The sequence below is a fragment of the Schistocerca americana genome, chromosome 3, assembly GCF_021461395.2.
Source record: "Schistocerca americana isolate TAMUIC-IGC-003095 chromosome 3, iqSchAmer2.1, whole genome shotgun sequence".
NCBI classification, from domain to species: domain Eukaryota; kingdom Metazoa; phylum Arthropoda; class Insecta; order Orthoptera; family Acrididae; genus Schistocerca; species Schistocerca americana.
The window spans coordinates 921,375,697-921,391,310 of NC_060121.1; the positions used below are offsets into that span (position 1 = coordinate 921,375,697).

Here is a 15,614-nt window from a genome sequence, read left to right on the forward strand (position 1 = left end):
CTCCTCTGTATTTTCTGTCTGTATGTTCAGTCTAATCTCATGAACTACTGTAGGGACACTAATACCATTTTCAGTAATAGATGTACTGAGTCATGAGGAATGTTTGTGTATATAATTTATAATGATGGTAATGGCAAGTGTGCAATGTATGTATTCTTATCTCATCCATATTCAGTCGACATATGGAGCATAATCTCTTGGTAATGATGAGAACTATGAGCTGATCAGCTACAGACAAAGTGGTATCTGGCAGGAACAGTAGTTAAGTAAACAGCTGCAGCAATCCCGGAAAGCAGTGAAGCTTGACCAGTCTATGTCTAGCTGGTGGTCTAGCAGTTATGTGCATGCCTGGAAACCAAAAGGTCGCAGGATTGAATCAAAGCCAGAGAAGGGATTTCTCTGTCTGCCGTTAACCTAGAATTCATCTCTAAGTGATGTGGATGTTCACCAGAAACAATGCTTGGTTCTGATTCCATATTAAACTGCAGGTGCCCTTTCCCTAGGTGGATAACTGGGGCAGTTTAGGGACACGCAAACAGCGAAGGGTAATCTCAGGAACTATTTTAGGTGTTTTGATATAATTTTCAGTAACAGATAGACTGTTTCACAAGAAAGGGCTTTGCATATAATGTATTTTCACTATTCCAGACAAGTCAGAAACATAACAACTCATGTACTCATATTTGAAACAGGAAACATGGTAGGAATATTCGGGCGAATGAAGTTTCAGTGTAATTAACAAAAATGTAATCAGCATTGTTTATTTGTATCATTTCACTTATTTTTCCAATAGAATGAGAGATCTGTAATCATCTTTGTATCTTATTCTATGCATGTCATTTGTAACCACCAGATGGTGACATTTCTTGTAATCATCAGCAACTTCTGTAATTGTAATTAGGAAATTTATGATACACAACAATACATTAGTTTTAGGAGGAGTATATAAGACCTCTAAGAAATCATGTGGGAGGTCCAGTAGAATGTAAGATTTTGAGCAGCACTGTGTGATGTAATGAATTGTATGCCTGGAACAATAACTGATTTTTCACATCTTTACAAAATCATGGTTTCTTTGGCCCAGCTTGATTCGAGAAACAGACAGCAGGAGTCTTCTGCAGTAAATCACTGGAATTAAAATAAGTCCTGGACAACATTTATTATCTTGAACAAACTGAGTTACACCCACTCACATTTAAGAACACTTATTTCAACTACCACTGACAAAATTAATATTTTGTTAAGACATTTACTTTAAATTATCTTTTTTTGGCAGCATTCATCCCGAGAAAGGCAGTTACACTACAAGTCATCACACTATAGGTACTTAGTGCTACTCATGCGAAGCCAGGGCAGGCCACTAGTTGGTTACAAAGATAATTACGACAGCACTACGTTTTGAAAGCATACCGACTGAATACACCACATGCTGTTTTCTTAGTGTTCTAGGCTACTGTGGTAGGCAGCTTTCTGTGTTTAGAAGCACCATGCACTGAGAATTATATTGTTTCTTTTTGTTTGTTTTTACAGATATATGACTATTTCTTTGTTTTTCAGCTTTGAAGTTACAGGAAGAAATTTGTGAAGTTTATTTCACTCTTTTTCCTCCAGTATACACAGTATGTCTGTAATATGTGATTACTATCTGCACTCCAAGTGTGATAATATTGTTGATAGCTGATGTAGCACTGCTACCAATAGTTTTACAAATCAACACTGAACTTCAGTCAGCTGATTCAAGTTTAGTGTTATACAACATTGAAAATTCTTGAGTATGGTACATTGATTTTCTGAACTAAGATCAAAATTCATCTCCAGTTTGTGATGGTTATACAATCGGACCATAAAATATTGTACTTAAATATTCACTAATTCAGACTGCAGTAATTTATTTTCCAGATGCTAAACATTATGGTACAGTAGTTTTAATACTGTGGAACACTTATTTGTAGATGAGATCTTTTGTTAATTCTAACAGTTTTTGATTAAACATTTACTTTAAAAAAGATTTCTTACAGTTGTGGGGCTGGTCTAGGTTACCAGAATATTTCATAGCAGGTGATATAACATTTTTTGTCATTTGTCCTGCATTTGCCACAACACATTTCCATGTGATTAAGTAGGGGAGCTTTACGTTATGCCAATGGCCTTGCCGCAGTGGTAACACCAGTTCCCATCAGATCACCAAAGTTTAGCACTGTCGGGCTGGGCTAACCCTTGGATGGGTGACCATCTGGTCTGCCAAGCACTGTTTGCAAGCGGGGTGCACTCAGACCCTGTGAGGCAAACTGAGAAGTTTCTTGATTGAGAAGTAGTGGGTCTGGTCTCGTAAACTGATGTACAGTCAGGAGAGCCATGTGCTGACCACATGCCCCTCCATGTCCACATCCCCTCCATATCCACATCCAGTGACGCCTGTGAGCTGAGGATGACACGACAGCTGGTCGGTAGCGTACCTTCCGAGGCCTGTTCGGACAGAGTTCAGTTTTAGTTTTATGTTATGACTTTTTTTTATCAAGGCATTTAGATAAAGATCATGCAGAGTGTGAAATCTTCAATCAACACCATTGATATGGACGGAACATTCATGTTTGGAAAATGTTTGCAGCATTTCTGCACTATCTTGCAAGTGTAGGGTGACCTGGGGAGAGGTTATTCTCTTCCAATGTTTTGGAGATGCACAGCAGTGTAACTCCTGGTGTTATTTGGGAGCTATTGACTATTACTTCAGGTCACAGCTGGTACTGATTGAGGTAAATCTGTTGGCACAAGAGTACATCATGGACATCCTGCATCCTCGTGTGTTACTCCTCATTTGATGGTGTCATGGTCCCATTTTTCAATATGACAGTGCTCGTCCACATGTGGCAAGTGTCTTTATGAACTGTGTGCATGATGTTGAGGTACTCCATCGGCCAGCAAGATCCTCACAGCTGTCCCCCGTATAAAATGTATGAAATCAGCTCTGATGTCAATTCCACCCCTGTGCCAGTTCCCAGAATGTCAAGAACCAATTACAACAGTTGTGGGCCAGATTGCCTCAGGAGAGTATACAGTGGCTTTATGACACCTACCCAACCAAACCAAACCAGTGCATGCACCGTAGCCAGAGTGATGCACCGTTATACTGAAAAAAGGGCATTTACTGCCAAGTTCTTTGTAAATCTGACTTGATTTTTTAATCAGTGAAATAAGATCACCTATTCTCTCAACCCAAGAAGTTTCATTTTGTTTTCTTGTGCTCTACTGGGAGCCTTCCCATTTTTTGTCCTTTACTTTCTGACAGACTACTAATGTTTTATTCATGTACTGGAATGCATCATTTAATCCATCAAACAGTACGTACACAGTAAATCATAAATTATGTTAATGGCATTTTTTACAAATTATATAGGACATAGACATGAGTATTTTGATGATTGAACTAATGTAGTAATATATACCGTTATTCAGTACATTCATTCATTCACCTCATCAAAAAGGAGAAAATTTAGGGACGTGAAACAAGTCAAGATTTACATTAAAAAAGACAAGCAGGTCATACAAACATAAACTGTAGACTGTATCAACAATAATACTGCTTAATACTGATTGTGCTTGTTGTTGTTGTGGTCTTCAGTCCAAAGACTTATTGGATGCAGCTCTCCATGCTACTCTATCCTGTGCGAGCCTCCTCATCTCTGAAAAACTATTGCAACCTATTGGTTCTACTCCAACCAAACTGTGAACAGGGCACACTTTGTACAGCCATAGTGATTCTTTCCCAGCATCATAAAAGTATAGATTAGTCTAATAGTAATTTAAAACCAATAGAAGTGTTATGCCCAACTGTAAAAAGGTTATACATGAGGAGAATGTTGTAAGACAGCAGCACCCTTCACCAAAAATATGACTTAGCAGGCACCGAGTTTCATTGAGTGCTGAATCCCATACTTTATTTAATTTATGTCAGAAAACATATTAATGCGCTCTCTCTTTGCTCATAGCAGAGTAGTAATGGGTACTGCCTATGTCATTTTTCATACTTGTAATTTTGTTGTGATTTGCCACAGCCTGTTGGGTGGTCCTAAATTTCTTTGTGTGAGATGATTTCCTTCCTTGATAGCGCCAGGAAATGATTGCTAGGGCAGCATGCAGTAACGAGTCTCAGTTTCAATGGAGTCCAAACCGCAAGTGATGAAACCTATGTGCAATATCTGATGAAGACAATTAGAGAAGCTGATGAAATACTGGAGAAAGATTATTATATCATTAGCTCAGCTCCAAATCCATAATCTTGCAAAATAATCTGTTTAACCAAGAAAGTTTGAAAGATTACATCACTTCATATCTGCCACTGTTGGTGCTAACGTTGAGAACTGACACGACGTGAACTGCAACCCATTGTCAGTGAAACCATGCAAAGCCATTAATCATATTATTTGTCAATACACTGATAGAGGCCTACAGTGTGGATGACACCATTTGGCTTATGAAGTGAAACTTCAGCAATGTATCCAACTTCAAAAGCCACTCAACAGTCAGTAATAACTATGTAAGGTCTGTGTGCTGGTGAACCCATGGCGTGCCACAGTGGGCCGCAGTGATAGGAAGGTATAGCACCATCTGTCATGTTGCTTACTTCAGTTATTATTCTGAGGCATTCAGTCACATTGTGGCTAGTCACACTGTGGCTAGGGCTATAATCAAGGTCATTCCTGAGGAGCTGTGGTAAAACAGAATCTGTGCACATGGGAGAAGGGGGATGATAAATAAATTTTCCGTATGTTGTATACCAAGGAACAGGTCTCTGTTAACCCATTCTAACCTATTCCACAGTACTGAGAACATGTCAAATCAAATGTGTCTGATGCCATTTACAACCTTATGTAAGAGGGGGCCATTTTACCTGCCTGTGGAATGTAGACAGTCGTGACAGAGGAATCCACAGAGGTGTGCAACAATTCCGATTTTACCTGGCAATAGCAAGCTTCAGATACCCCTCTGGCTATTTGAATTTAGGTTTTCCACAGTTTCCTCAAACTTCTTGATAAGAATGCTGTTATGATTTCTTTGGAAAGGTACAACTGACTTCTTTCGCCATCTTAAGCAAATTCAAATATCTGTACTGTTTCTAATTTTTAATGGTACAGTCAACCCTAAACTTACTTTATTCTTTGATTTCCTCTTTGGACCAATACCTTGTGGTCAGTGATGATGTGGAATTTGGTGCCATACAAAACAGAACTTATAGATAAGGACTCTTTTTGGGTTTCTGTTTACTTGTCAGTGAAGCTATCACTAAACAGGAAACACCTCACCACTTCATCACTGTGACTTCTTCACTGTTTGAAACACAATAATGGGTACTTGTCATTCAAAACTTGTTTTTAATACAACCACTCATCTATAGTTGACAGATGTGTGGTGCATAGATATAGAAAAACAGTATTCACACTAGCTTTCAAAGTCTTGCCGTCCTTAAAGTAAAAGTACACACATTCACAGATACACAATGTCCATGGCAAGACTGATTACTGATTATCAATTGTTGAGAGCAGTTGCTTGGGCTGATGGAAAGGGGGAGGGCTAGGGAAGGACGCACAAGACAAGGAGTGAGTAGTAGAATAGTGCGAGGCAGGTCTTTTGGTATGTGGCTCAGTGTCTACACAAGACAGAATGAGTTCAGAAGGTAGAGAATATAGTGAGGGGGAGGGGGGAGATGAGAGGAAGGTGGAGGTGGAGAGGAAGACAGGGAGGGGAGAGAAAAGCCCAACTTTTCTAGGACAAGTTTCTCTGAACTATGCAGGTGGGAACTGTCTCTCCACCACATCCTGAGCTCTTGCAATCCCCTGGCCTTATCTCCATCTTCCTCTCCTTTACTCCCTCCCCCATTTCCTTATCTCTATATCTGTTATATGTTCTACCCTCTGAACTCCTTTCTTCCTGTTGTGCAGCCACCGAGTCATCTGTCGAAAGACCTACCTCTCTTCATCCCGTTACCCCTGTGCATCTTTCCCTACACCCTCTCCACCGCCATCAGCCCATGAAAGTGCTCTCAATAATCAATAACCAGTTTTGTTACAGCTGCAGGAGTGTGTGTCTGGGAGTCTGTCTGGTTATGTTTGTGAATGTATGTACTTTTGCTATAAAAAGATCAAGAACTTGAAAGCTAATGTAAATACTGTTTTCTGTTAACTATGTCTATGCACCAGTCCTGTTCACTATAGGTGAGTGGTTGCCTTTCCCATATTTTATGTATTATTCCATCCAGGAATGATGGATATTATATCATCATTTTCTTAGGACCTTTGCCTCACTTCAATGTGGGGTCGGCCTTATTACTATGGATTTGGTGATGTTAGTGTCAGAGGGTGGCCAGATGCCCCTCCTGTCACCATCCCGCACCCCCTGGAACGGAATTAGAGTACCACATCTAGTGTAAGCCATGAAATAGTGCAAACATTTTTAAAAGTCTGCGAGTCGTGTAAGTGAGGTGGGACGTGGGGACCAGCCTGTTATTCACCTATTGTGATGTGGGAAACCACCTAAAAACCACATCCAGGCTGGCCGGCACACCAACCCTCATCGTTAATACACCAGGCGGATTTGATCTGGGGCCAACGAGCCTACACGAGTCCAGGAAGCAGTGCATTAGCGCTCTCAGCTAACCTGGTGGGTCATGTTGGCTATTATATAATATCTAATAGAGTGTGATGAATAATCTGTATCTCACAGGGAGTGTATTATATTTCAACCTAGTTGCTAGTGTCTATCTTCTGCTTCTTCTGACTATCTGGAGCCCCTTAGGAAAATAGTGGAAAGGTCGGGGAAGAAGGCCAGTGTTCACTCTGTCTGCTTTCCGGGGGTCTCATCCAAGATGTGCAGGAGGCCCTGCCAGCGGCGATAGAGAGCACTGGGTGCACCCGACTGCAAATTGTTGCTCATGTCGGCACCAATGACTCCTGCCGTCTGGGTTCAGAGGTCATCCTCAGTTTGTACAGGCAGTTGGCGGAATTGGTGAAGGAGGAAAGCCTCACTCGCGGGGTGGAATCAGAGCTAACTATTTGTAGTATCGTTCCCAGAATCGATCGCGGTCCTCTGTTTTGGAGCCGAGTGGAAGGCTTAAACCAGAGGCTCAGACGATTCTGCAGAGATCTGAGGTGCAAATTTCTCGACCTCCGCTATTGAGTGGAGAAATGTAGGGTCCCCCTGAATAGGTCAGGCGTGCACTACACTCGGGAAGCGGCTACAAGGGTAGCGGAGTATGTGTGGAGTGTACATGGGGGTTTTTTAGGTTAGAGAATTCCCTCCCTAGGCCCGACAAGATGCCTCCTGAGACGCGGCAAGGTAGGAGTAGGCAAAATGCAACAGGGAATAACAATATTAATCTGATAATAGTAAACTGCACGAGTGTCTATAGAAAGGTCTCAGAACTGCTCTCATTAATAAACGGTCACAATGCCCACATAGTACTAGGGACAGAAAGTTGGCTGAAACCAGATGTAAACAGTAATGAAATTTTAAACTCAGATTGGAATGTATACCGCAGAGACAGGCTGGACAGTGAAGGGGGAGGCATGTTTATAGCGATAAAAAGTGCAATAGTATCGAAGGAAATTGACGGAGATCCGAAATGTGAAATAATTTGGGTGAAGGTCACTGTTAAAGCAGGCTCAGACATGGTAATTGGATGTCTCTATAGGCCCCCTGGCTCAGCAGCTGTTGTGGCTGAGCACCTGAAGGATAATTTAGAAAATATTTCGAGTAGATTTCCCCACCACATTATAGTTCTGGGTGAAGATTTTAATTTGCCGGATATAGACTGGGAAACTCGAACGTTCATAACGGGTGGCAGGGACAAAGAATCCAATGAATTTTTTTTAAGTGCTTTATCTGAAACCTACCTTGAGCAGTTAAACAGAGAACCGACTCGTGGCGATAACATATTAGACCTTCTGGTGACAAACAGACCCGAACTATTTGAAACAGTTAACGCAGAACAAGGAATCGGCGACCATAAAGCGGTTACTGCATCGATGATTTCAGTCGTAAATAGAAATATTAAAAAAGGTAGGAAGATTTTTCTGTTTAGCAAAAGTGACAAAAAGCAGATTTCAGAGTACCTGACGGCTCAACACAAAAGTTTTGTCTCAAGTACAGATAGTGTTGAGGATCAGTGGACAAAGTTCAAAACCATCGTACAATATGCGTTAGATGAGTATGTGCCAAGCAAGATCATAAGAGATGGAAAAGAGCCACCGTGGTACAGCAACTGAGTTAGAAAACTGCTGCGGAAGCAAAGGGGTCTTCACAGCAAACATAAACATAGCCAACACCTTGCAGACAAACAAAAATTACGCGAAGCGAAATGTAATGTGAGGAAGGCCATGCGAGAGGTGTTCAATGAATTCGAAAGTAAAGTTCTATGCACTGACTTGGCAGAAAATCCTAAGAAATTTTGGTCGTATGTCAAAGCGGTAGGTGGAACAAAACAAAATGTCCAGACACTCTGTGACCAAAATGGTACTGAAACAGAGGATGACAGACTAAAGGCCGAAATACTAAATGTCTTTTTCCAAAGCTGTTTTACAGAGGAAGATTGCACTGTAGTTCCTTCTCTAGATTGTCGTACAGATGACAAAATGGTAGATATCGAAATAGATAACAGAGGGATAGAGATACAATTAAAATCGCTCAAAAGAGGAAAGGCCGCTGGACCTGATGGGATACCAGTTCGATTTTACACAGAGTACGTGAAGGAACTTGCCCCCCTCCTTGCAGCGGTGTACCGTAGGAAGAGCTTAGCGTTCCAAAGGATTGGAAAAGGGCACTGGTCATCCCCGTTTTCAAGAAGGGACGTCGAACAGATGTGCAGAACTATAGACCTATATCTCTAACGTCAATCAGTTGTAGAATTTTGGAACACGTGTTATGTTAATATATAATGACTTTTCTGGAGACTAGAAATCTACTCTGTAGGAATCAGCATGAGTTTTGAAAAAGATGGTCGTGTGAAAGCCAGCTTGCGCTATTTGTCCATGAGACTCAGAGGGCCATAGACACGGGTTCACAGGTAGATGCCGTGTTTCTTGACTTCCGCAAGGCGTTCAATACAGTTCCCCACAGTCGTGTCATGAACAAAGTAAGAGCATATGGACTATCAGACCAATTGTGTGATTGGATTGAAGAGTTCCTAGATAACAGAACACAGCATGTCATTCTCAATGGAGAGAAGTCATCCGAAGTAAGAGGGATTTCAGGTGTGCCGCAGGGGAGTGTCATAGGACCGTTGCTATTCACAATATACATAAATGACCTTGTGGATGACATCAGAAGTTCACTGAGGCTTTTTGCAGATGATGCTGTGATGTATCAAGAGGTTGTAACAATGGAAAATTGTACTGAAATGCAGAAGGATCTGCATCGAATTGACGCATGGTGCAGGGATTGGCAATTCAATCTCAATGTAGACAAGTGTAATGTGCTGCAAATACATAGAAAGATAGATCCCTTATCATTTAGCTACAAAATAGCAGGTCAGCAACTGGAAGCAGTTAATTCCATAAATTATCTGGGTGTACGCATTAGGAGTGATTTAAAATGGAATGATCATATAAAGTTGATCATTGGTAAAGCAGATACCAGACTGAGATTCATTGGAAGAATCCTAAGGAAATGCAATCTGAAAACAAAGGAAGTAGGTTACAGTACGCTTGCTCGCCCACTGCCTGAATACTGCTCAGCAGTGTGGGATCCGTACCAGATAGGGTTGATAGAAGAGATAGAGAAGATCCAACGGAGAGCAGCGCGCTTCGTTACAGGATCATTTAGTAATCGCGAAAGCATTATGGAGATGATAGATAAACTCCAGTGAAAGACTCTGCAGGAGAGACTCTCAGTAGCTCGGTACGGGCTTTTGGTGAAGTTTCGAGAACATACCTTCACCGAGGAGTCAAGCAGTATATTGCTCCCTCCTATGTATATCTCGCGAAGAGACCATGAGGATAAAATCAGAGAGATTAGAGCCCACACGAATAATACGAGACTGGAATAGAAGGGAGAACCGATAGAGGTACTCAGGGTACCCTCCGCCACACACCGTCAGGTGGCTTGCAGAGTATGGATGTAGATGTAGATGTAGATCTTAACCCACTGCTGGCTGTAGGCCTCCTCCATGTTTCCAATGTCTTCATTTTAGAATCCAGCTCGTACAGTTGTGTTGCAACTAACAGCTGCCAGCTTCACATCATCAAGCCTTCTCTCTTCTGGTCTTTCAGTACCTCTCTCATGGTCGAATTGTCTCTGGTGAAAAATTATCAGGGTAAACTTGTTGGACTATGTGTTCTGTGCATCATGACTTTAGTCATTCAATTCTCTCTAGGATATCTGTTACCTTTGCCCTCCTTCTAATGTCCTGTAGTTGAATCCTTTCCCTAAACCTGACTCTAGCATTTGTCACTCCATGGCTTGTTGTGTGTGCTGTTTACAAGCACTTGCCTTAGTCAGAGTCATAATTTCTAGACTATAGCTTGTAACTGGTAGTATGAACATAATATAGATCTTAACACTCAGGTTATCTGGGATATCCTTGTTGGACAGGATGAATCTTAGTATCTGGAATGCTGCCCAGTGCAGTTTTAATCTCTGAGGAATTTTTGTATTTTGGTTGTTTTTATTTAGTTTAATCTTGTGGCCAATGTAGATGTGTTAATAATGTCACCTAATTAGTTCACATAATCCAATATTTGTTCTGTGAGTTGTTCAAGTGCACTTGCTTCACTTATATAAATACAGCCCAAAAAGTGTATCACTCACTGTGACTTGCATCCTCATTTAAAGGTAGCTTGACATACACATCTGATAACTCTATTTCAATGTATTTGCCTTCCTGTAGCCTGGCAAACAATTCACCAGTATTCAGAATGGGTAAGAGTTGACTATTGTCCACACATTATGTACAGTGCACAGTCATATGGCTGTTTTGGATTTCCTAACAACAAGAGGAGTTGCCTTGACAATAAAAAATATGGGATTGATGATTCCAATAGAGATCAAGCTGTCCAATTGCACCATCACCACTTCAATGGTATATGACTTTTGTAGGGTGCAGAAAAAATTATGCACTACTGATGATTATAATCTGATGTAAACTTCAAATGTCACTGTCTAACCGAATCCAGAGAAATGGCAAAATGAGAAGATGGGTATCTTGTCACAATATGTTGTCAATATCCTTTCTTAGGCGAGGACAATTAGATTCTTTTGAAAAAGATTTGGGGTATGAGATCCATCTTGGATGAGAGTATCTTTGCCATGTCGATCCATCAATAAATGATGTGGAAGTTGTGAACATTGATGGTGTGATGAGACAACCATAGACTGCTTTGAAACTTTGGGGACCCAAAATGTACTGGTGCTGCCCAATGCAGGTTCTGCTGATTAACATTTGGATAATGATGCTTGCTGTGAGTCATAGTGGATGATTGTCACTTCTGCACAGCCCTTCAGGTGATGTTGTACAACTTGGTCAGCTTGGGGAGTTGTGCAAGACTTACATCCAGCAGAAATGTGATAACTTCAACCCTGCAGAGCAGACTTCTTTGTCAACAGTAAACCAGACCTCTGTGTCACTGATCAGAGAGTCTACAAATGACTACTGACATTCTGTACTAGTACTCACAAACTTAACAGAACCAACTGAGCCCACATTTACTGGCAGACTATCTGCCACTGGTTAATCCAAGGTGAGTGGCCACTCCATACACCTAGCTTGTATAATATGCAGAAAGCATGTTGGTTATGTTCAAACAGGGTAGTGAACTGGGTTCATACTTATGAAACTGCTCTCCACAGCCCTATTCTAGTGTACTGTCTTGTGTGGAAAGCAACAGTACTGGTGCTGAACATGCCCCTGCTGTTGTCACACACCTATTATCTCTGGGTTTGGTGATTACTTCACTGTTCCAAGTTCTAATTTTCATGGAGGAATCTATCAATATTCTGAAGCACAATTAGGTATCAATCACACAGTAAATATAAAGGTATAATAGGACTATGGTTGGAGTCACCAACAATGTCAAGCAAGTCTAGTCTTCTTTTGTGTTCCTATGTCACGCAATCTCCAACAACCAATCAGCAAGCATCAAACGTGATTGTAATGAGTTATTTAGTGAATTTTTATTCAATTTGTTGTGAGTTGTCCACACTGATGGTGGTGGTGAGCAACAAATTCTCCAATAGCAAGCCACAGACATAATTTTGCAGTACACACACTTTCTTCAAGTGCGAAGCACATGTCTGCATGTTCCGCAACTGTTGGCTGCAACCAATAACAATGCGAACCACCTCATTGCCTTTACCTGTACAACCAACCACTGTTCATCTTTCAGACTATAACAACAGTTTACACATTGACGTATGTACATTTTCTTCACCCAAGCATTATCTGTGAATTTAAATGAAGGACTTTTAGCAAACAGAATGTTTAAAAAAAATACTGCCTGCTTGACATTTAGTGTTTTCAGAGTATACTGGGTGTCCAAAAAGTTTCGGATCAAAAGTATACAGATTGCAGAGGATCATAAACTGAGTATTTTGAGATACAGAACCAAGGGCCAGAAATTAATGTTTCAGGTGATAAGAGGTCTTGAATGAACAATGTGTTTGAGATACATGCCTATAAACTTGTTATTTTTCACAACAAATAACTGCCTAGCTCTTCAACATTGGTGGTGCTACCATGAAAAGCATTACACAGTTGTCCATGATGAGTGCGCTGTGTAACTTACTGCAGTATACAGTACACCACTAGTTGCTGAAGAAGTGGCATAAAATGGCTCTGAGCACTATGGGACTTAACATCTATGGTCATCAGTCAAGTGGCATAATTGCAAATATGCATTTAATGCATGGTGTAGAAGAATGTTGTGCTAAGAAAGCACAAGAAATGTGCAGAGAATATCTAACAACAGGTATCATTCAAAAATGGAAAAATATTATCACCATGGAAATTTATGAGATACTGCATTGCTGATGCCACAGAAAGGTCTCCAAAGTTCTCAAAAAAGAACTGTTCATGTAGCAGAATTTGAGAAAATGTGTTTTGATTATGTTAGAGAAGGTTAATTAATAACAGCCCATCAACATGCCCAGGTAATGAACCCTTTCAAACAGTGCAATGTGGAGAGTGGGATTGGAGCAGTAATTACACCCCATCATAAACATGGGCAAGCATTGAGGCCAAATGATTTTGAGCCCAGAATTCAGATCTGTCAATGGATTACATTGTAATGCATGCACTGAGACTAATGGATTTCATTTTTGAATAGTTATGATGAGCATAAGTTATGCTACAAGGTGTGGGGTGTTTATATCAATAAAAAACTAAGTATTCATTTCTGACCTTTAGTATATACATTTCATTTGACATCATAGCAGCAACTTATTTTGCTGATACCATTGTAGACAGAAAGTTGAAGGTACAATCAACTTGTATGTGAGTAGATGTTACTATACAAAGATATTTAGAATATTACTGATGATCATTTTTGTCCCCTATACTTACAAATAACTCTGTTAAGACCGTCAACCTACAGTTTGATAGACATTAAGGAATAGCTTGTACTTAATAGTGTTTATCTCAATATTATTTGCAATTTCTATTCTTGTTTTGAAGAAAAAATCAAGACTAATTTAAATTTTTGAATTTCAGGTACTGGTCATGAGTACACATTGGTACAGGAGCCACCACTATTCTCATGTCCCCAATGTCATAATGGTTATCGTTACAGAAAAAATCTTATTCGTCATATAAGACTTGAATGTGGAAAACCTGCACAGATAGCTTGTCCATTTTGCGTGTACAGATGCAAACATAAAGCAGATATGATAAAGCATATTCGAAACAAACATCAAGTACCAACATTGCAGACCTCTTCACAACTCAATGACCTAATGAATCAATAAATGGGTGATTGAACATTTAAAAGTGAAGTATCAGAAGTGAAAGAAAATAACAAAAGTAAAATGTAAGCTCTCTTCATGTTCTTTTTCTTTTTCTTTTTTTTTTTCCTTGCAAGTAGATCAAGTTTATATTCAGATGCTTACCACTGTCAACATCTCATGTATTTTTCAATGCTGTATGTGTTTTATTTGAAGTGTTCATAGAATCAGTGTTGTCGCTAACGAAAGAAGAAACTTTGAAACAAAGCTTTTAATGTTTTTTATTACTTGATATTTCTGTTAAGTATGACAAAAAATAAACATTTTTCTCATGCTCAGCATTTTGAACATATGAAAACAATTATGATTATTGCTGTCCTGGACATAGTCCTCCAGCAGGAAACTGGTTGTTTCCATTAAGACACAACACTAAGTATCAGTTTTATTTGAAAGAACGAAGTGTGAAACAGGACTGTTTGGGTTTCCTTCATTATCAAGATGTCTTACGCTCCAGTAAATAGAATATTTCCTAATCTAATAATGAAAGGAGTAAAGATAACAACTCACCATATAGTTGAGACATTGAGAAGTCGACAGGCTGATAAACGAGCATTTAGATAGTGGCCTTCCTCAGAGGTAGCAGACTAAAAGGAACATAAACGGATGCATACTACATTAACCCAGTGGAGACTATTTGTGGTCAATTGGTCTTTCAACATAAAACAACATAGTAGTGCAAGCACATGAATTCTTCTATAAAACGTCTGTGCTGATAATATAGATCAGTACTTTTAATGAATGTGAAATATACACTACAAAATTAGTAGCTGGTGCTTTCTTGATCAGAAACTCCTTTCACAAAACTCTTTCGACCCTAGATAACTGAAACATACAACCATTGTGCAATGGAGGTAACAATAAAGCTGCTGTGACTCCAATCACTAACAAGCAACACACCTTCTGAACACTGATTAGGCTTTCAACATCCTTGAAGGGTCATTCCAGCTTAGACTTACATGCATTCTCACTTTACAGCTAGAACTGATATCATGCCCTGTGGCAGGGCAGGTTAGAATTAGTTGCGTAATTGTTTGTTCACTGTCTCTCATTGTACTGTTCACTCCAAAAGTTTCACCTACCTCAGTACGGTGTCATATCACCAGTCTGTTTCTCTGCATATGTAGATACTGTTCAGACAATGCTAAAAGCAGCGTTGAAGAAAAACACCATCAATGCTTACATTTGCAAAGTTCACATAAACTCTGGTAGCAAGTTATCCTGTAATATCTTATAACAAATTTCAGGTGGAGGGCAGTTGCTTCATGACTTTAGAAAAATGGCAAAATTCTTCAATGAGTTCTTTTATTTCTTTGCCATCAGCCTGTATTTAATTAATGAATAATATCACTGTCCTCAACTCACAGTCCATACAACTCAGTAAACACACAGGGCAGCCAGGAATGTACTTAAATCTGACCCAAATTACTACAAGATTTACAGTCATTACTCTGGTACAATATAAGAGTTTCACTTTCGGCCCTTTTCAGTGCATTTCTATTAACAGAAATTGCTTGCCAAACATTCCAGAGATGAATATGAAACATGCCATTTCTTCCAGGACCTATAACTACTTGCAATGAGCGGGAAATGCTTAACTCTGATTGGTTGTTCAAAATGACCAGCCAATCGAA

General features: G+C 39.9%; 1 long non-coding RNA gene across 1 annotated transcript in view; it reads right to left on the reverse strand.

The window, feature by feature from the left end:
• Positions 1-2,415: 2,415 nt before the first annotated feature.
• LOC124607075 overlaps positions 2,416-15,614 on the reverse strand; it is a 63,860-nt gene continuing 50,661 nt past the window's right edge. Inside the window, exons 3-4 of the long non-coding RNA XR_006978773.1 lie at positions 14,491-14,567; positions 2,416-2,466 (exon numbers count right to left, since the gene is read on the reverse strand). This is a non-coding gene — a long non-coding RNA (uncharacterized LOC124607075). The remainder of the gene's footprint in view (positions 2,467-14,490; positions 14,568-15,614) is intronic.